This window comes from Tyto alba, unplaced genomic scaffold (assembly GCF_018691265.1).
Source record: "Tyto alba isolate M040663 unplaced genomic scaffold, T.alba_DEE_v4.0 Super-Scaffold_42, whole genome shotgun sequence".
Taxonomy (NCBI): Eukaryota; Metazoa; Chordata; class Aves; order Strigiformes; family Tytonidae; genus Tyto; species Tyto alba.
Window position 1 is genome coordinate 25,303,699 of NW_024881318.1, and position 21,981 is coordinate 25,325,679.

General features: G+C 39.8%; 2 long non-coding RNA genes across 7 annotated transcripts in view; one reads left to right on the forward strand and one right to left on the reverse strand.

Moving 5' to 3' along the window:
- The window catches only part of LOC122154650, a 30,929-nt gene extending 24,796 nt beyond the window's left edge, over positions 1 to 6,133 (forward strand). The window contains exon 4 of the long non-coding RNA XR_006166688.1: positions 3,587 to 6,133. This is a non-coding gene — a long non-coding RNA (uncharacterized LOC122154650). The remainder of the gene's footprint in view (positions 1 to 3,586) is intronic.
- Positions 6,134 to 6,221: 88 nt separating this feature from the next.
- LOC116965518 lies at positions 6,222 to 21,752 on the reverse strand. 6 transcript variants are annotated; one of them, XR_006166687.1, is made up of 5 exons: positions 21,611 to 21,752; positions 20,024 to 21,447; positions 15,183 to 15,323; positions 8,233 to 8,344; positions 6,222 to 6,720 (listed from the first exon to the last, which is right to left on the reverse strand). It is a non-coding gene; the product is annotated as an uncharacterized LOC116965518 (long non-coding RNA). The 6 variants fall into 6 exon arrangements; XR_004409422.2 differs by lacking the exon at positions 21,611 to 21,752 and adding an exon at positions 21,551 to 21,607; XR_006166686.1 differs by lacking the exon at positions 20,024 to 21,447.
- Between the last annotated feature and the right edge of the window lie 229 nt (positions 21,753 to 21,981).

Below are 21,981 nucleotides of genomic sequence, written 5' to 3' on the forward strand. Positions count from 1 at the left end.
AGGAATATCTCTGGCAGCAGCTTCACCCCTGTCCTAAGGGCTCTGTGCATCTTCCTGCACTACATGCTTGGGAATGCCCCCATCCATGCCCCTGATGTGACCGGTCTGTTCCTGTGGCAGGAGGGGACATAATACTCCCTCTTCTGTCCACATTGTAATGCCAAGCTGGGGAGCTGGAGCCTGTGAGTGCCCCAAAAGGAGATAAATGGGCCTACCACCACCAAAAAAATATCAGATAATGATGTTCTCACATAATAGTAAGCCCTTATGTAAGCACTTTTGAGGTGAATGTTCACAGAGAAGAAAAGGTTTGTGCCAAGATCCCATCCCGAATCCCTTAATTAAAGGAGTAGTCCTGTTAATTTCAAAAAATTACTCGCCTAAATACTCACCACTCCTGCGAAGAAAGTGCTGTATTATTTAGACCTAAACAAATTAGGCTATGCTAAGCAGATTGACAGGTGAGGATACCATTCAAAGATGAAAAGGGATAACAGAGTCTGCTCTGTTTAGAATGTTTGATAATTCTTTACAAGGGCGCAGAGTGGAAGACATTCACATTTCGTTTTTATCAAAAGTAATCCAACTGTCTCTTAACCTTCATTTTAGGAGGGTAAATAAGCCAGCATATGGAAACATCTTTGACTTGTCATTTTCTCTCTGAGAGCAGTTGCTGCATGTGCCCAGGACACTGCCTCTGGAAGGTTTGTGTCCCCCCAGCACCCCAGTCTTTTCACCTTCCTGAGTTCCTCCCATGGAGTAAATGCATCTTGAGATCATCTGGAAAGCTTCTCCCACTGAACCCAACAGCCTTCTGGGAGACATCTGTGCTGCTTCAGGCTAAGCTGGATAAGAAGCAGCTAGAAAACAAAACCTCCTTCAGAAGCGGTTAGGTGCATTGGTGTCAATGTAAAGTAAAAATTGGATAGGGAGCAGGATAATTTCTATTTAAATCGTGGTTGCAGTTCCTCATAACCTTCTGCCTAAAGGCACATTTAGAAAAAGTTCAGGCAATATTTTTGTCTGCAGAATCAGCTATGGTGCCTCAATGCTGGGGTAGAAATAGAGAAGTTAGCACTCAAACTGGTAGCAGAGTGCCTCTGCATGTCCCTATGAATTTTGTGTTTGCTTCAGCTAAGTCTTTGAAAACTGGATGTATCTATGATAATTGATAATTGCTCATATACGCATTAACCAACAACTGCTAAAAGATTTGCACTCTGCTTTTTACCTTATTTATCTGAACTCAGGTGTTTAGAGCTCTCAAGCCAGACAGGTCCTACACCCAAGATACCTTTGCCAAAAATCATGCCTTAGAGAAAAAATACTGTTATTTTTGTGTTTGGTTTTTTGTTTTTTTGTTTTTTTTTTTTTTTTTTCTCCTCGTTGTGAAATTTTGTCTTTCTGTTCAGTAAAGAGCAGGGAAGTTACTAGCTGGTGGGAGTACAATACCCTTCCTTTGCCATCACTGATTGCTCATAGGTTGTCACTTTCTAGCTGAGTCCCAGGGTATCGTATTTTGAAAGTTGAATTGTTTTTTTATGAAAGGGGCTTTATAAATATATTTAATACTTCATTCTAATTCAATGAGAAACAGTGTATCAGATCACTTGTTTCACTAAGGTATGAGCCTTAGAACCAACTGAGTCAATGATACAGGGAAAGAATATAAGCTTTAGTTCCTAAAGAAGCTGACAAATCAAGTCTAAAATAATGTGAACAAAAGAGATATTTATCTAATTTTCTTTCTGCACAATTACTTCCTGTAATTGCTGGGGCTTTGTTTCATGTACATTCTCTGGTAGTGAACACTGTCAAAGATGCGATGATAAAGTAAGAAACTCATCCACAGGATATTCTAGTGGTGCTTTTTTACATATACCAGGCATATCATTTAATGAATATAAGTTTTTACATTAAAATACAAATTTAGGTATTTAAGACAATAGAAGTAAAAAGACCTTCAAGGTAACTAAAAGACTAATTTTTAATTATAGCTTTATTATCACAGGTTTATTAAAATAATTCTCAGAAAAATTAATTCTCTTCCAAGGAACAGAACACTGAATTAAAAGAAAAGTAATTCTGAATCATGTGCTAAGATACCCAATAGTGGTTACATTTAATCAGTAAGCATCACATTTAGTGAGTCCAGTTGTGGAGCTACCCAATTAATGTATCCTTGTTATGGTGGAGTTAGACTGAATTAAATGTGTACCACCAAGAAGGAACTACCTATTTAATCAGCTCTGTTAAGACACTAAGTTTTTTAACCTATTACTACCTAAAGCTGTTACATAATGATGAAAATATCTCTGTCAGTAAAGACAGGAACTTGATATCAAACACTGAGACATCTGTTTTACTACAAGTATCCAAACAGCAGGTAGTTTCTCTTAAACAATTACAACATAAATTTTCTTCAGTATTGGTTTATCCTAACTTTTTTAAAAACAAACCAAAAAGGATGGAACAAACGCTTGAATGAGTGACTGACAAACTAACACTGAAGAAATCTTACTAATTTAACATTGTTGAATGGGTTGAGTGGCAAAGCAGCTTGGAAATCAGAGTGAGATAAACAGAAAATTTTAAAATGCTGTAAGCTTTAAATAAAACATAAAAACATGTTGTGTGTATGTGTGTGGGGAGAGGACCGTTACACATAAGTCGGTGTTTGATACGTGGCATATAATTACAGGAAGTTTGTAGAAGGTGCCATGATACCTGTCAATTATCAGCAAGCAGAAAATGCAGATAACATACATAATTCATCAGCATACTGCCCTTTGTTGTTAAGATGACTGATTTAGCTCCATAACATAACTGCTTATTCAAAACAAGACATTTAAATTCAAATGAAATACTGTTACCTCTTCAAAATGTGCTCAGTTATTATACTGATTCAGATGTATATGTATGCATTGCTAAATGTTAGAAAGGAAGGCTACAACTACACAAATTTATATGTGCACACAAATCTGTTGTATTATGAGGAAGAGAAGACGTGATATCAATATCAGTCAGCCCTTATATTCTTGCATAAGAGAATCTGTTAGCCAATTCTGACTTTTAATAGAAAACATTTAATGATTAAAATGATTTTAATGTTCTTAATATAGTTGTTTATTCTGCTAGTTTCACACAAATTATTTTAATAATTGCAAATATATATTAAAATTGTTTAGCAAAATAGTGGAGAGGTCAATTCAGCTTGATTTCTCCTGCTAGAGCCTTTAATTGTTCCTGCTTGAAGTCAGATGGATTTTAATAAAGAACCCATCTATCTAGATAAGGGCTACCAGTAAGTACTGATCAGATACTGTGTGGTGGATTTTCATTTTTTTTTTCCTGAGTAGAAGTTCCTTTACTTAAGATAAAAATTAAAAAAAACATCTACCAAGATTTAAAATGCCTAATAGAAATATGGAGATTCTGGAAATTACTAGTACTCATTGCTCAGGTATGAAGAGACAGAAAACAGTTCAATGTTTGGAGGTAAACATCTGAGATACAATGGAAATTTGTGTACAATACAAAACACATAAAGAGGAAAGAAATGAACTACTTCTATTTCCTATTTCAGAAAATGAGAAGAAGACACATTGTGAAATCAAAAGCATTTAAAATAGAAAATTCATCAAGGGAAATTCCTTCTACATAAAAGAAAGGCTTTCGCAGTTGGACGTCACTCCCACAAGCTGAGTGGAAGCAAAAAGCTCTTCTGCGTAAGTAGGATTTCTACAAAGTTTGAACTTCCATGAGTGATGAGTGCTTTCACACCCATATACAAAGGAAGCTGTGAATATTCTCATTCTGTACAAAGGCCCATGCTACTGTACCAAAGCTGCTGCTATCTGATGTATGCATTTCCCTTACGAGGACGTTGCCTGCTGGGTTGGATTTTGGATAGGTAGATGTACTGTGTGTCTAGAGTACACTTCATTCTGTGTTACTAATAAATAACCACAAAAACATTCCAAGAGGCAAATCATTTCTATTCAGAAAATCATTTTCCTAGGTAGAATAACAAAATCTAGTAAATCAGATGACATGTAGAGACACGTGACATGAAAGTGATCTGAAAATGAGAAGAAAGGTAGAAAAATGGCCAAGGGATCTGTCCTCCTTCTGGGCTGCAGTTAACTAAAGACCCTCACTGGCAACTTGGCCTTGGCCAGTAACCCTTTCCAAGCGTCTGTATTTTCCTTACTGGCCTGAATGAAATCTTGAACAAGAATAAAATCTCTCACAGCTGAAGGGGAAATCCTACCACTTCAGGTTAGTAAAACATTTTGGGTTAAGTTTTCAAAAGACTGTTGATGGGAATACGAAAACAAGAAGCAATTGATTACATCCCAGTTTACACTGTTTTAAAAAAGGCAGGACAGACTGCAAAACCTGCTTTATGAGAGTTGCTCAGGCTGACTCCCTTCCCTGCCTCTGAAGATTCCCCCAATGCCCAAGTACTTTCCTCCCCAGTTGCCGAGGTGTCCGTCTATGCTGTCTATTTGTTCTAGCAAATGCAAAATTGAATATACATAATTAAGATCAGGTTTTGGATATGGCGCTTTGGTTAGCTGCAAATAAATTCAAATCAATTTGTCAACATGTAAAACAATACAAAGTGTTGCCATATTTGTGTCCAGTACATAACATACACTATTGCTCTATCCATAGGAGCACTGAAAAAAAAAAAAAAAAAAAAAAAAAGCAGAATATTCTGAAGCACATGCAGAATAAAGTCATTTATCATAAGCAGGTAAAGCTGTTCTCAAACATATGTGCTGCATAAACAAAACATTTATTGTACTCACAAACTCACAAACTGTCTGTATACTCTAAATGTAAAAATGACTGTGCTCCTGATTATTTCCCCTGAGTGCATATAAAATAGTGCCAAAGGGCAGAATATTACCAGACTAGCTCAACCACACCTCAGGCTTCCTGCAGGCTCACTGAGACAATGATCTCCATACATTTATTTGTCTTTGTTGCCCTTTCTCTCACCCTTGGTGATTACTTCACACAGGGCCCCTATGTGGGAACAAGATGGCAGGAAGATGAGGAGTATAAGAGCTGGAAAGCAACTACAGTTTGGGATGGATGTTGTCCTTCTGAAGTAAGATGGAGTCACCCAAACATGTGGACAGTGGTCAAACAGCAGTGAGGGTAGAGACACTGGGAGGCCAAGAGAAGGAAAGAAAAGAGTAGTTTGAGAAGGTCCTTGTTTAAGTTTTGCCACCAACCTATAGACAAGGACACTTTGGCTGCACTTGTTGTTTTATTTACCTAGGGTCAGCTGAGTAATTTTTGTCATGCTTCTGTTTGCACCTCCAAGAGCCTTCTGAGGGGCGAATGTGTTCATTTCACATGTACTACGCTCTGTTGGGTGGTGCAGCTACAGCTGTTGTCCAAAGCAACTAATCCAGGACACCCTTAGCAAGTTCCATGACTGTAGTAGAACTTGTCACATATTGCCAAAATCTCTCTCCTCACTTGGGACTGTAAACACTTAGTTTCTTTAGAGTGGTGGTTAGTAACTCATTCTCGTTTACACATTTGTAAGAAAATTTGACAGTGGAGGAAAAAGCAAAAAACACCACCACCATAATTGGAGAGTTTAGGTCTTAGCACTAGCTAGAGAAAAAGTATGTAGTAGGGTATTAAACAAAGGCGATGATGCAGAGGAAACGTGAAACAACCAGCCCTAAAGATGTAAAAGATGACCTTCGGGTAGCAGGAAAAGGTCATCTCCTAAAATCTAACATTCTGTCATTTAGCAATGCTTCTATTTGTGCATACTGAATTACTTTTAAGTCTAGATGAATGTAAAGTCTTTGCAAGGTGTACAGTCAGACCAGTGATTTCTGAGGAGCAAGCTGTACTAAAAGTTTATTCTTTTTGTTTGCTGACCTATTAAGGATGTTTTTTGAGCATGGACAGAAACTTGTGTCATTCACAAAAAGTAGTCATGGTGTATGTCTGAGTCAGGGCTGAATGTGATTTATAGAAAAGGTGGTGTTTTAAGCTACACCCTGTTGTTACTAAAAAGCACAATTGCATATAAATTTTAAAGTAATAGGGGAACTTTGATGCTTTATGGCACAAATAGTTCTTTACAGGCAAAATTGCATAATATACTCTAGTTATATAAAATTTATGATTTGTCCTGTGTGGAGAGTTAAATCAAGAACTGTAATTAAAGATGACACATTTTGTTCGAACATATAGTGATAGTCATTTTATTTACAGTATCACATTATGAAATAGGTATTGTGGTTTAAGTCCAGCTGGCAACGAAGCACCACACAGCTGCTCACTCCCTCTCCCCCAGTGGGATGGGGGAGATAAGCAGAAGGGTGAAAATGAGAAAACTCATGGGTTGAGATAAAAATGGTTTAATAGTTAAAACAAAAGCTGTGCACACAAGCAAAGCAAAGTAAGGAAATCATTCAGCACTTCCCACCAGCAGGCAGGTGTTCAGCCATCTCCAGGAGAGCAGGACTCCATCACATGTTGCTTGGGAAGAGAAAAAACATCACTTTGAATGTTCCCACCTTCCTTCTTCTTGCCCCAGCTTTATATGCTGAGCATGACACCATATGGTATGGGATATCGCTGTGGTCAGCTGTCCCAGCTGTGTCCCCTCTCAATTCCTCGTGCACCCCTACCCTGCTTGCTGGGGGGGTGGGGTGAGAGGCAGAAAAGGCCTTGGCTCTGCGTAACGAAATAACAAAAACATCCCTGTATTATCAAGTTTCCAGCACAAATCCAAAACACAAACCCATGCTAACTACTATGAAGAAAATTAACTCTATCCCAGCCAAAACCAGCACAATAGGTCAGAAACCATGTTTTCTATGAAAAACTTCACAAATTCTTACCATATTCTCAATATAAATAGTTGATGTCTATGCAATCTCAGTATATGGTCATTATAAAGATATACATAGCTTCTAGCAGAGCCAAACTCACAGGTTTTGCTGAGTGAGCATTGGCTTTCAGGTTCCCCAGCAAAGCTGCTGTCAAGCATTATGGCAGTTTCTGTTCAACTTTCATTTTTGATAAAATACAGGACACAAACCCAGTGACGCAGATGCTTGACAAGGGACTTTAATTCACCGGTATGCAGTGGTGTGCTGGCAGCTGAGAAACAGGTATTAAGATAGCTAGACTCAGACACATACTATGCACTTATTTTCAGATTAGTTAAAGTAGCAGCTGCTTTTTATTACAGTTTTCAGATGCAGAACCTCAGATGGCATAAATTATCAAACCCATTGAAGTCAACTGGAACTATGGTAATTTACACCAGATGAGAATCTAAGGTATCATTGGAGATACAGCCTCACTACAAGAATCTTAAATGAGAAATGCTGCCTAGTGGATCTAGCAAAAAGTCTGGAAAATCATTTGATCAGATTGTGTCAGTCAGCCCATATGTTAAAAGCAAGGTGTGATAGTCTGGGGAATGCCTGCCAGTTTGTGGATATGATTTCACTGTAATTTAAAGTGCAGATTAGACACACCATTTTGTAGCAGAAACAAGATTGTATCTATGGAGCTGAATCAACCTTCAAGAGTACCTCAGCCAGGAAGAGCAATTAGACTGCAGCTACAAACAACTGACCGTTATCACAGCACTTTGACATAAACCTGATGTGTTTCCCATGAAAATCTCATCAGAAGTCTAAAAGACCTAGGCTTTTTCAGAAGAGAAACCTCCTTCAGTACAAAGACAGAAAGAAAGCAAAACTGGGGAAAAGAGGATGGAGAAGGTTTTGCCTCCTTTCCCCATAGCCACAGATCAAAATTTGTTTTTTTCAGATGCCCATGAGAAAGGGGGAACTGATGGTCAAGAGTAGCTGTGTGTAGACCAGCAAATGTTGTGCTGCTTTGCCAGGTCTCTTCTTGGGACTTTGTTGCAACACAAACAATAGCATCTGAGACACAAGACTCCAGTAGAAGGTGGCAAAAATCAACTGTGAAGGTGTGAGGTACTAAGCCATTATCTCACCACAGCTGTACTTTGGATCCTCGTCTCAGTGAGAGCTGCCAGGCAGAATCTTTATCATGGGGAGGACACACAAAGGTCCAAAGTTAAAGATGATTCCTAAAAGCACTCAATCCAAAACTGGAGTTACCAAGGCACAGAAACATAGGACCACCCACCAAAGAGATTCGGGCATATGACTTAAAGCATACTTAGAAATATGATGCTTTGCTTACCTGTAGATTTCTAGAGTAGTTTAAGTACCGTGGAACAGTTGTCTGATGCAAAGATGGATGAGGAAAGAGTGACACATCACATGTACTCCTCAACGAGTAGTGACTAGTGAAACTACAAAGAACATGCAAGGCAGTCTGATGAGAACATAAAAGAGAAAAACTACCCCTAAATGAGACTAAAGAATCTCCTCAGTAGTAAAATACTGTTTGGAAGCTTAGTGAGAAACTGGTTTCATCTGAATAGAGGCTAAACCCTGGAGCTACTGATACCAAGGGTAGCAATTAGCACAGCTCCGTCCTGGTCAGGGCTGCAATGATAAGGTCACCAGCGCTACCTACTACTTCCATGACACTACAGTGGCTCTTCCTTCTCTTCATTTCTTGAGATCATGAAATCTATTAGCTTCTTCAACACTGAACAGAAAACCACAGGGTCCTTCCTGATGCTTTTTTTTTTTTTTTTTTTAAACACATCCCTTCCTTATCAGTATCAAAGTAATTAAAGAAGTTGGTAGACTTGTGGAGGATACCATGGCAAACTTTGCGCCAAACGCCCATTTAGAAGAATTGCTATCAGGTATAACGTTTCAGCTTAGAGGAAGCTTAACAGAAAAATTCAGATGATCAGTCATAAAGAAAAATGAGTGGTAACAGAGATACAAATATCCAATTCTTGTTAGGGGCTACTTGGAATGCTGATCTCATTGAAACATGCTCTCCAACTTATTTTAAATTTCTTACGTAATTATATTCTGTTTTCAAGTTCTTGTCATTGCACAGAGGTCCCTTTTGTATAAGTTCATATTCAGGTCGAGTTCAGAGAGGCTTCACAGCCATCAGAGACAAGACATTGTCCTTCTGCCAATGTGGTTTTGCCCCAGGCTGCAAGAAGGCTGAAGTAGCCATTGTAAGGGATATTTGCATTTTTTATGACTTGCTGAAAGGAAGTTTTTAGCCAAGCAAGGATATAATTTTAGTTTTCTATGTGCAAAGAAGGAATTGGTTTGCTGTAAGTAATGATAAGCTAACGTTATTAATTACTTCTGCACTTTTTATTTGAAGGACTAAATATCACTTTACAAACAAGAGCCCAGATACAAGTTGCAAGTTTTGGACAAGCTGAAAAAGCAAGTGTTGATATGAACATATACTCTTGGTGTGTTTAAAATCATACAAGCATACAAGCGTTAATACATTGGCTATGACTGTTAATCCAAAACAGTATTCCACCTCCTGTATATGACCACGAGCTTATTGAGTGGCTCAGAATCACCACATACACTGTTAATTCACAAGACTGTGGCTCAGAAACTGGAATACACGTGAAAAAGGAGTGCTAAAATTCCATGTGTGGCTGTCTGTCCTCCGTGTACATCTTTAGAACAGGCTTTTATGCATTCTGGATCCCTTGCCACACTATACCATTTACAGAAGATTATGCGATTTCTAACACTGCTGCAACTGCACTGAAGTTCCAGTACAAATGTTAGCATACATAGACAAAAAACTGGATCATGAAATAAGCCCATAGCAGAGCTACAGGAATAATCAAAACCACCTTGGTCCCTGTCCGAGATGAGGCTAGACCATCCACTGTGATCCTCTGGGCTGATCTGTTTTATCATCTGAGATTTCCTGAACTACTGCTGATTTCAGCTACAATATGTCTTTTAAGACATCTCTTGAGATTTAAACTACTAGAGATGGAAAGCTCATTATAATTTTCATTAAATTGTTTGAATGGTTAGCTGCTCATTACATAGGGAAAATTGTACCACTCTGCTTTATTCTGATTTTGTTCATCTTCAACATCGAGCAAGTGGATCCTGTTACATGTGTGTCAGCTAGATGGAAAAAAACAGGTATTAAGTTTCTATTTCACTGCAGATACCTTTGGACTGTGCTCAATACACTTTTCTGTTTTATAAACTAAAAACTTCCTTGTCTGACGCCACATGAATCAATGATTTTTCTGGCTCTTCTCTCAACCTTTTCTGTCTACCAACAGTCTTCCTGAATCCTACACTGAACAAAGCAAATTACAACAAAAATTGTCTCAGTGCCAGATATATAACCAGTATTGCTTTTGTAGCACCTGGAGATTTCTTTGCATAGCCAAGAATGACATGAGACATTCTGACCAAAGCGCCATATTTCAGAGTTTATACATTGTTACCTTCAACAAATCTCTCTGCACCTCTTTATTCCTCCTCCAAATCCCTAAATAAAAACTCATTAACAGAAGAAAAATTCCAACCAGCACTTCCAGTTTTTATTAGGTCCAGCAAAATGCAAGTTTCTGAAAATTAAAAAGGCAGAAGCAGCATTAGCTTTGCCATAATGTGAGTGACAGTTAGGCTCTGGGAATTATCTGCAGACATGGTTTTCTTCCCTTATTTGTTACAGCTGTACCAATACATGTGAAAAGGGTATGCAAGGCAGAGAAAGGGTAACAGTGACGTATCTACAGTATAAGAGGTATTTAAAAAGACTGGCTCAAGGTTCAAAAGTAGAGCTAATCTATAGCATGGGGATGTTTTAGCATTATTTTGAGATGCCAGAATAAAGTTGTGTAAGCATGTAACATAACTGAATGCTTTAGAGATGATCAGAGCCATGATATACACAGAAACCCAGTAAAACAAACTGGAGGCTTAGACTTCCCTAAAGCAGAAGGCTGTGTTTGCTAGGGAAATTTATTAACATCTTTATCAACTGACCTTCAGTGGCTCCAAATTTGGGTGCCTCCTCCACTCTTGAGCTCCGCTATTTGGTGGGCAGACCAAATGTACCAGTAAAAAGGACAGTCTGCTTTCACTGGTTACAGATGTATCACTTCAATAGCTATACAGAAAATATTTGTCTGTTTGCCCCCATTTTATTAGATAAAGTCATCTGGACTGCATCAATGACTTACCTCTGTTGCTTACTACATCCCCAGTCTTTCTGGTCATCTATAAGTATCATTGATAATTTTGTACAATGTTTGATATAATTTAAAACAAACATTAAATAACACATGGCCAAAGCCTGTTCCTAAAATTACTGTAATATGAATGTATTGCTCAATTAGAATCCTCTATTTGCTATTTTGTTTTCAGCCGTCAGTTAACCAATATTATATTAATTAACAGGTCATACTGATCAAATTGGCATGACATAAAAAGTGTTATGCAGTGGTAAGTCAAAATGTTTGGAAGAAGTCTAAGTATTACATAAACACTATTGTTATGTAAACACCATATTTTTTATCAAGTGTGTTGTTTAATAGAACTGTGGTCAGATCTGTTTTTCACATACCCATATTGACCAACATTAGTTCTACTGATTTCTTTTACATAGTTTACGTATCAGTTACACATTTTTGCTTACATAGATGCTAACCAGTAATCATCCTGATTGTCCCCTTTACCCTTTGTACTGCCAGTACTTTTAACATCATCAAGTCCTCTGGATTGTCTTTCCCAGTTTCAGTTTTACTGGAAACAATTAGTATCAGTACACATAGCTGTTTGGCCATTTTGAATGAAAACACTGAATTAAAGTTATCTGAACGTGTTACTTTCAACCTAGCTTTGATGGCTAACATGCCTCCAAGTTACTGATGTAATAGAATGTGTTTTCTCACCTTGCAAAGTCTTAGAATCTTGGGGTTTACCCTGATACTTCAAACATAGAAAAAATACTTAATTATTCAGTCTTTTCTGTTTCACTAGCAACATTTCCATCATTCCTATAGATCCATTTGATTCTTAGGACTAACATAACCCTCCCTAAATGTACCACCTCTACCCATGAGGGCAGCAAGGAACATGAATGATGGTGTGTTCTTTGCAGACGTAATTGCCATTTACAGCACTGACTCAGAGGAAGTAGTAAGTCTACATAAAATATTCCATCAGACTGGCTGATGTGTTATCCCAAGATGGTGTGTTGAGGCAATAAAGAGCAGTCACTGTTCTGAGCATCTGTTGAAAGGACAGAGTCAGCTTAAAATCGAGCCAACTTTCAAAAGTTAGTTAAAAGCAGTTCTGTATTTTCCTACACATCTCCTAAATGACTTAAGCTTATTTACAGAAACATGTCTTTCATGCTATGTGACAGATGCACACAAAAGAAGAGACCGACTTAAAAACATTGAAGTTAACCACAGATAAAAGTGCAGGCAGAGTAACCAGGGAATTATTTTTGTTCACCATTACTTGCAACAGCTGGTATGACTCAATGAGAAAGGTGTAGTTACATTGACTCTGCTCCTTTCAGAAAGAAGTGTCCTGTGGAGAGACTCAAAGGAGCAAACTGTAATTCAATCCACCTTCATTCTGCCAGACCACAACTTCCCATATGAAAGATTTCTGCAAGAACATCACAACATGCAACAACAAAAAAATACTTATTAGACTAAGTTTACTACCAGTTTATAGCTGGGACAGCAGAGGACAAACTCACATCTAGAATTTCCTTTTATATTCCCCTCCTTATTCTCATTCACCCCACACCTTTTTTTTTCTTTATATGGAGACAGTAGAACATCCATCTTGTCTTGGAATTGTCATCCTTTGATTTTTTTCCAAGCAAATGTTGAAAAAAATATTTTCACTATCTTTGCACTACAGGTGAATAAAAAAGGCTGGTAGTATTTTTAATTTTTAAGTATCCTTCACACAAATCTATGGTTGTTATGGGGCTAGTCAGAACCACCTCTGGCTATTAGTATTTATACCATTATGCTTTCACTTATCAAGGTAAGAGTTATACAAATGCTACCACAAATACTCTTGCTGAGGTCAGAGTAAGCCAAAGTAGTAAATTTTGCATAATTTTCACTCTGTAGATGCTGAAGTGTATTATCATCTGGGCTGTAGTCAGAAACAGTATTTTTCAGTTCTCAAGCTACTTTCAAACAGTTGTCTTCTGAATGCTAATTTCAGTCTTGTGTTGGCAGATCCATACAGAGCATGTCATGAATGTTGCCATGGTTATACTCTCCATTTAGTAAACAGTATGAAATAAACTTATATTCAATAGCAATAATGCAACTTAGACCAATCCCCAGGTGCTCTTAAAGTGGTTCCTCTTCATTTACACTTCTTAAAATCTGAGTAAGCAGAGATTGCAGTTTTATATCCAAGTTGCCAGTATACGGGACATCATCCCTTTTAAGAAGTGCTCAAACTTAGCAAGCAATTTTTCACTCCTAGGACCATCACTGTAGACAAGGCAAGAGATTCTGAGTAAAGGGAAAAAGTTGTCTTCTTCCCCTTAGCAGATGTGGTGACTGCGACTCATGAGTACCAGATGGAGGCTGTCACCACAGCATCACTTATTGGGACAGGAAACTGCAACTTTTGCAAGGCCCAGCGCTATTTTAGGATGATTTTCCTGACGCTAGAATCAGTCCAGGGTGGATTCAATTTCCTCAGCAGTAAATGCCATTTAGAGGGTGGAGTTGGCAGGGACTGGGTTTATACATTCATCCTTCAAATCTTACTTGCATTAGTTCTGCCCTTCTCTGCCTCAGTTCTTCCACTCCTAACTCATATCCTAGTGATTTATTTTCTTTTAAAAGAAAAGATCTCTAGCTTTCCTAGTGAACTTCAACAGCACTCGTTCAACTGCAGCCAGAAAACTTTTGTTTTGAAAAACAAAAAGCAAAACCTTTATGTTTGAAGAGATAAATTGAAAGGTCAGAGTAGGGTGTAAACCAACTTAGTACTGCATGTCCAAGTGTGCATATGGAGAGCTTTGGTGCCTGCGCTGCCGCACAGTGAAAACCATGCTCAGGCTTTGCTCCCGCTGTTGCTCAGAACCACTGAAACCACGGAAGAACAAGGTGATTTTTGTGCTGCCTGTAACAAAGCTCTGAGAAGCACATATTAAAATTACTAACTGGGAAGCAGACCTGAGTTAGGGTACTGAAGTGATTCTTCCATCTTCTCAGATTGGGGGAGCAGTAACACAGCATCAGACCTTCACTACAACAGGATGAATTCAGAGTCTTCATAGAGACCTGTCCCTGCCCAGAGGCTCCATTTTTTGGAACCACTGAAAAGTGTATTTTACATGAACACACCAGAATAGATTTCTACCCCTCCTACTCAGGGATCACAACATCCACAGGATGACTGATGGTGACATCTGCCGAAGTTTGCAGTCACCGTATCTGACACAGTATCTCCTGGAGCATTGGAGCCACACCACATGCAGTGCCTCTATCTGTTCCCTCTGAAGGACCCCAACACAGCCCAGCAGAGGACAGTGTCTAGCAATAAGACATCTGTCCCGTGAGTCCTGCCTAATTTATTGAAGCAAAGAAGCATGGATATGTATTAAGCATCAAGGGGTCCCTTCCTTTTTAGTAGTAAAACTGCCAGATTCTTGCAACTCCTAGTACCCTCTGGAAAAAAGCTCAAAGCACTAACTTTCTGGAAATATAAGAGTACATTGTGCCGCTATTATTCCAAGTGGCAAAGTGCAGCAGGGGCATATCCCTCAACTCATCTTAATCCCTGGAGCACAGAAGAATAAAAAGAAGAATGCTCTCTCTTTCTGTTCAGAGCGACTTCAAAAGTTAGATGTTGTTTAGTGACAGACCAGTAGGGAAAAAAAAAAATCCCTGCTCCAGGAAAGGGCTTCCAGTGAAACCTTTGAAGATACTAAAGCAGAAGGAGTACTGGTATCCCTGACAAAAATTTACTGCAGAGCTCTAACCATAGCTTATCTCTATCTTCTGAATTTGATTACAAGGCTTAGCTCTTGCACCATTTCCAAGACTGCAGGACAGGAAGAATAGGAAGAAGAAAGGTAAGCTGATGAAAAGTTTACAGAGCTTTAGCTGGGACAGAGCAGTACAGTGTACAAAGAACTGGTAGCACTAAAGCATGGTCAAAGGAACATGGGAAAGAGAAAGAAGGGGTAGAAACAGGCAAATAGATAATGCAAATACTTACAGTTGGGGTATAAAATAAATGTGAAAGTACATCAACATCACCCAAGATACGTGTTGGTAAGCTGTATTTAACTTTGAAAGTTGTCGGCTCCAAATGGATGCAGTATTCCACAGCTCAGTCACTCACTGTTGCAGGGATAACCTGGTAAAACAAATGCACATCAGTCTAATTAGTGCTTGGGCTAGAAAAAGGTCAAATACTTTCTAAAGCCCCGGGACAAATGGCCAAGTATTACTTAGTTAAACCTAACCCACAGAAGAACATAATGGCACTCTGCTTAAGGATGGAATTGACACCATACGGATACAAACAGAAGATGAAATCTAGGTGGGGGGGGGCAGGGGGGAGGGAAGTGAAAACAGCTCCTCAAAATATTACACCTTTGCATAGGGTCTTTATTAATTTATTACTCGGTGCATAGTCCTCTCTGACCAAATTAAGCTTAACCTTGTGGCACAGCATAATTTTTCTGCCATACAGAAATATATCAGTCTCTGATTTCATAGGGTATCTAAATTATACAGAAGCCCACATATTTAGGGCACTACCTTGTAAGTTTATCGTTTATCCCTGATTCAACCCAAGTTAAAAGTTGTCTGTAAATCCCGACTGGGTGCTTCAGTCCCAGCAAAGCTAGAGGCAGGTTTGCTATATTGTTCAAATACTTGTAAACTAAGAATTTAAGTACCACTAGGAATCAAATTTTAAACATACTGTCAAGAAAAAAATCCCAATGTCCAGCTCAGTTTCCCCAGCTTGCTAAATGCAATCATTGGTGACCAAGTTAGGGGAAGCAGACATTGTACTCAAGCTTTTTAAAAGAATGACAGTTGTTTAAACAAGAACCATTTAGGTGCTGCTTAGCGATCTCCACCTTTTCTCTGCCTCCATACTTTCCGCAGGTCCTCAGTTACAATTTATAAATGAGAGAAGTTCACATAAGACTGGAAAATATCTGAAGCGATTGCTGACCAGTTAGCTATACTTTCCTCTTCCTTGCACCTCTGTCATGGCTGTGCTGGTGGAGACAAGGAGGCACCCACACAGCAAGGGTCCTACTGATAGTCACCACATAGTGCCTGGGCAGGAGCTTCAGTTTTGGGCACATTTAAGCTGGTCTCTTGTAAGTACAACTCTCTTGCCTTTGTGAATTTATTTGGACTCGCAATTCTTGACACTGGTAAAAGAGGGGTTTTGGTTTTGTTTTGGCTTGTTTTTTGGGACTTTTTTTTTTTTTTTTCTTCAATGCCATTTTAAAAACCATTCTACCAGCACTTAGCATCCTGGAAAATGCACTTTTGAGAATTTTAGTATATGCTGTTTCTCCTTCTTTGCCACAAGTGAAAATCTAGGTAAGCAATGCCTTTTGTTCCTGACGTAAGTGGATTGAGGTTTGCATGCCCTTCTTCATGCTGAGTTTCTGCCCAAGAAATTATTATGTTGCCTGCCACAGCAAGTTAGTTATTTGGTCTGATGCAAGGGAGTCTAAAGTTAAGTGCACTTAAAGGGAGGAAGCCTGAGAAGATAAAAAGGAGGTTTGCTAGTGTAGGATGCTTATCAACAGGAAGGTAGTCCAATAATGTTTCATTTTAGACCATCAGTCCACTTCACTTTCTGTACATTATATGTGTTGAGGTGTTCCTACACATGCTGGTAGCCCAACTGGTGGCATTTTGCATCTGATTAACTTCTGAACTGGCCTATCATATTTTTGGTGGAGGGTATCTGACCAGAAGAGGATAAAGCTTTGAGGAATCTTTTTTTTTAAAAAAAAAAAAAAACGCTTTACCATCAAGTGTACATATTTGCAGTAGAGAAAAAATACACGTAAGACAGTTATTTTAAAACCTGAAGTTTTCATCAAATTTGCTTTTATTTCGATATTAGACAAATATAATCCTTTAAAAAGTTTACAAAAGCCTGTGAGAGGAATAACTCTGTTTCTACTTTGAGTGTTCATGAATTCTGCAACTCAGATCTACAGGTCACAACAAACCCAGAGGGATGTTAAATCTAGAGTCCCCTCAGAGACAGGATTCTCTGCTTTTGACTTTCTGCAAGTGGTAAGTTAAAACTCTGAAGAAGGGCAAGACACTCTTATTTCTCTATTTCAAGACTGTGAAATTCTGAATTCCCTAAATCAGTTCAACATTTTAAGAAGTCACTGGCACATTATCATTTTACTTGTAACAGTGATGCTTTTATCCCTAGTAACTTAGTAGTGAGCTAAACAGTCCCAACAGATATCCCAACAGAAGGCTCCTTATAAGGAAGAAATAATTCATTCCCAGGGTCTATTCTCAATAAATGTAAACTGAATGTGCTCATTCCTTGAGGAAATACAGAGCAGCATTAATTCACACAGCTCTGGGACTATGGCACACACAATGCCCTCCCCTTCAGTCCATCTCAGAATGACTTCATACATCAAGTATCAAGCCACAAAAAGGCAGATGACACAGAAATTAAAGTCAAGAGGATTTAGTTCAAATTAAGATGTTTGTCTCTTTTCATTATTCTAGAATGCTGGTAAAACACGCTTAGTATTTTAAGTACATTTTCCTAAATGCTTTTAGATTCTAGCCTCCAACTCCAGTTTTGGAATCATCATGGAATTTAATTAGAATAAAAAGCTTCACTTTGAAAGGGCTCATTCAGTGCTGCTGGTTTATTTTCACTTTAATAGAGAGACTCTAAAGAGCTGGCAATATTTACCCTAGAGTATTTTATTTAAAAGGCTAGTGTAAGGCAAATGATCTTTTTTTAACTCCTTAAATCAAAAAGTTTGTAAATGAAGTATTTTAACATCGTAAAACTGAAGATATTGACTGACTACACTATCTTCTTCATTGACCTGTTTTAAGACGATACCTTCGTCGACAGTCATCACTACTGTCTGTTTTTCCTGCATTTGAATTTCCACAGTCACTATACTGAGAAGTGCAGTGATATTCACTACCTTTAGCTACAGCAGTGTTTTTCAAGCTTTCAAATGAGAAATGTTAGAATATATTTGGTGTCCATAAAACCCACAGCTTTCTTATAAGGACTTAAGTGCCTAGTTATCTAGAAAGACCTAAAGAAGCAGAATAAGAAAGACTTGGTTTAGCATTGTAAATTCAGCTGTTTCAGTAGGCCCATCAGTCTTTCTTGTATTTGATTACTTCTGTCACCTCACGTAATTTTTCTTGTGGTGTTTTTCTTAAAGCTCTAGTGCTGAGAACCCTCCAGCCTCCCTTTCTGACTTTCCTTCTCTTTATCTCTGATGCCCTACCCTCCTAGCGTTTAGAAATATTTTATGCAGTGCATGAATCCAGATTCTTGTTCAGCTTCAGTGCAGGAAAGTTGAGTCTCATCTTTCCAGGTATGTTTTACCTACAACATTAGGTTGTCTGCCATCCATTTTTCTACATTTAGACCATTATTTGCTTCATACAAAGACAACAGTGCAGCTCTATGCAAATCTTTTTTTTTTTTTACATAGCACAAATAGTAGAATGCTCAAGCCCTGTATGTTTTACTGGAATGAGCAAAAATGATTGCAAGCGGCCTAGTGCTCTGAAAGATTATTAAGAAGGAATTTCACTGACTGGTGGCCAAGAACGTTTTTCCAAGCAGCTCAGAGAATAGCCTTTGATTACATGGAGGAAGTTAACCATGTTAAGGTTGCTGTTTTGCAGCCGTTCCTTCCTCGCTGTGTAGCTCTGGAATATAGACCTCCCAAAACCATGAGGCAGAAAGAAGAAATAAATGCTCAACTCAGCAAGGTCTTTCCACAGGAGGCACATTCACTGGAAGAAAAACTAACTAGAAATTAAAATACATTTCCAGTATGATCTTAACACATTTTAATTTCTTCCCTGGAGTTAACACATCATCCCACTTGCTTGCAGAAAGTTAAAGGAACTCAAGGTACAAAACTGGAAGAACAAAGGAACTTCAACCTCAGGTGACAATTTGGATGCTGTTATGATGCTGCACCAGTACAGAAGGAGCCCAAGAAGAAGCATACCTGGTGCTTATGGCAGAATGTCAAGAGCAATTAGCCCAGAAATAAAAATGCTTCACCAGCATCCTGTGTAGCTATTAATATTCATAGACTTAATGGGCAGTAGCTATTCCTGCTGAGTGGTAGATGGATGAAAGAGGTGGATCTATGGGCTTTTCTACCTGCTTTTGTCTGAGACTTTGTAAGCGAATTTAATAATTTCTTCCCACATCTGAAAAGACAGAAGAACAATTAAGTTGAGATAACTGAGACATGGGATACTTCTGTTTATGATGGATACTTTGCTGTTCATTGGCATTCCTCTCTTCTTATTTCTCAATTTTTACTGTAAAGCTCCTTTACTATGATGGGAAGAATTCTTCCGGTGGCACTAGTGTGTTATTTTTATTGCAGCAGCTGGCTAAGACCTGGTAAAGAATAGCCACTACCCAATTTAGAAGAGCATTTTTACTGACTTGCTAGACACTTGTTTAAAACAGAAATAGCACTAGAACAACAGAGAAGAACAATTGCTTTGAAATGTGAGCGATTATTAACAAAGAGTAAGTGATGGGCTGAAAATTAAATATAACTTTCCTCTGCTCTCATATACATGTAATCACGAAGTTCTTTTTTTTTACCTTCTATATATTCCATTTCTCTGCTCTCAGAAACACTGAGATCAATACTGTATTAATAGTAAAGTACTATATCCTCATATCTGGCCTATGGCATTCAGGCTCCCTAATAACTCCAAAATTTAGTTGGAGTTAAGTTTATAAATCCTTATAAATCACTTTTAAAATACATGTGTAAAATAAGGAAGGAGACAGTTACTATCTCATCAAGGTACCTGTGGTCTTATGAAACTGGCAGCTCAAGAGTAACTGTTTTGTGTGGTCTATACTCAGCAACACAAGCATTGTTTTCCAAAGAAAAAAACAACTTGTGCAAAAAATAAGCAGTGCAGAACATAGTTCAGGCCCTGTCTGTAGTCTGCAGTTGAAACTCTTCGGTTAAAAAACATCAGTCATTTTCTTAGTATGAGCAAGTGACTGCAGAAAAAGCGAGAAAAGCTCTATACCTAGACACAAAAAAAAATCCCTACCTTGGAAATTTCAAATCAGTGCTACTGTCTAAGAGCTTACAAGCATATAAAAAAGCCATGACGTGCATATTCTAAACCATCTTCAGGTTTCTGCTGATCTTTCTTTAAAAATCGAAGTCAGCAAGTCCAGTGCAGTCCACTCAATTTCCCGTCCATTTTCAACGGAAAATGCAGTTTCTGCAAAGCTCTTCAAACCCCTGTTCAGAAAATAATCTATTGTTCTAGTCGGGGGTTTTGTCGAAAACCAAAAGTAGATGTCAGGTTTCAAGCGATGTTATTTGCACTTTTCGGATCCCACGCCTGGCACACTTGGCATTCCCTGACGGAGCCGCCTCCCGCCTGCGCCCCGCCCCGCTGACGCGTTGCATTGCATCATGGAAAACGTAGTCTCGCCGGGTAAACCAGCCTACGTGAATGAAGCCAGCAGGCGCTCGAACCGCGGCTTCTGCCCTACCCGCTGGCAGGCGCCGTTCGCTCTTAAATCCAAGCCAGGTGAATAGGTGTCGTTTTCAACGGCCGGTCGCCAAGAGTGCCGTCTCCAAGATAAAGTTCCAAAACACCCGATTAGTTAGAAATGTTGCTTGTTCTTAAATGATCGATCGAAGTCTCTCTCCATCGGAAAGACGGCATCGGCTTTATTTGCTAGACCTGATCCTTACCGTGTAGTAGTATTTTCACAGTATTTTGCGTTAGCGGCGTGGCTGTATTTAGGGCCAGAGCTCCCTGCTACAAGCAGGGGTGGCATCTGGTATTTCCCCAGCGCTAATGCAGGAGCTCGATTTTTTTTTTTTTTGATCCAGGAAGGCCATTTCATAGGAGGAGCCGGTACGCTCCCGAACGGTACGGTTTTTTGGTGTTTTTTTTTTTTTTTTTTTTTTTGTTTTGTTTGTTTGTTTGTTTGTTTTTTTTCTTTTTTAACGAAGGCAGTAAAAGAAGAATCCGCTCGGCTTCACGCCCTGCTGCCACCGCGCCGCTTGCTAAAAATTAACCGGGACAGACGGCCGGCACCAGCCTCTTCCCGGAGCCCCGCGGACACCGGGGCAAGCACAAGGCGTTACCCGCGACCCGCCGCGGGGCTGCGGCGCCCGGCGCTTCCCCTCGGGGTACCGGGGCCGTCCCGAGCCGGGCGGCCGGCGCTGGCCGCGGCCCTCCCGCGGCTGCCGTGCTCCCTCGAATAAAGGCGACAAACAGAAGAAAAAAAAAATAAATAAGCAAGTAAATAAATAAATAAACAACAAAACATCAGTATCGGGGCGCGCCTCGCTGAGGTACCTCAGGGGCTCGGTGCAGGCGCGCGCCCAGGCCTTTTCCCCCGCCGCGGGCCGCTCCTACCTGCCCTCCGAGGCTCCCCCACCGCCGCTCCCAGCTCCCCCGGAGCCCCGCCGGGCGGGCGCCGCTCCGGCACCCCCGAGAGGGCGAGGCGCCGGAGACGCGCCGGCCCCCGCCCTTCCGCGGCCGAGGGCGCCCGCCTCAGCCGTTACCGTATTTCCCCGCCGCGAGGCGCAGCGGCCCCCGCCCGCCCGGCGGCTTTCCCCGCAGAGGTGACCCGGCGGAGGCGGCGGCGGCCCCGCCCCCGCGTTCCATTCCCTACATGGAGGCAGAGAGAGGCGCCGCCCGTCACGCCCCCTTTTCCCACACGCGCGCGAGGCGCGCCGAGGCCCGAGCGCGTGACATCAGCGGGGGAGGGAGGGGGAAGAGCGTCC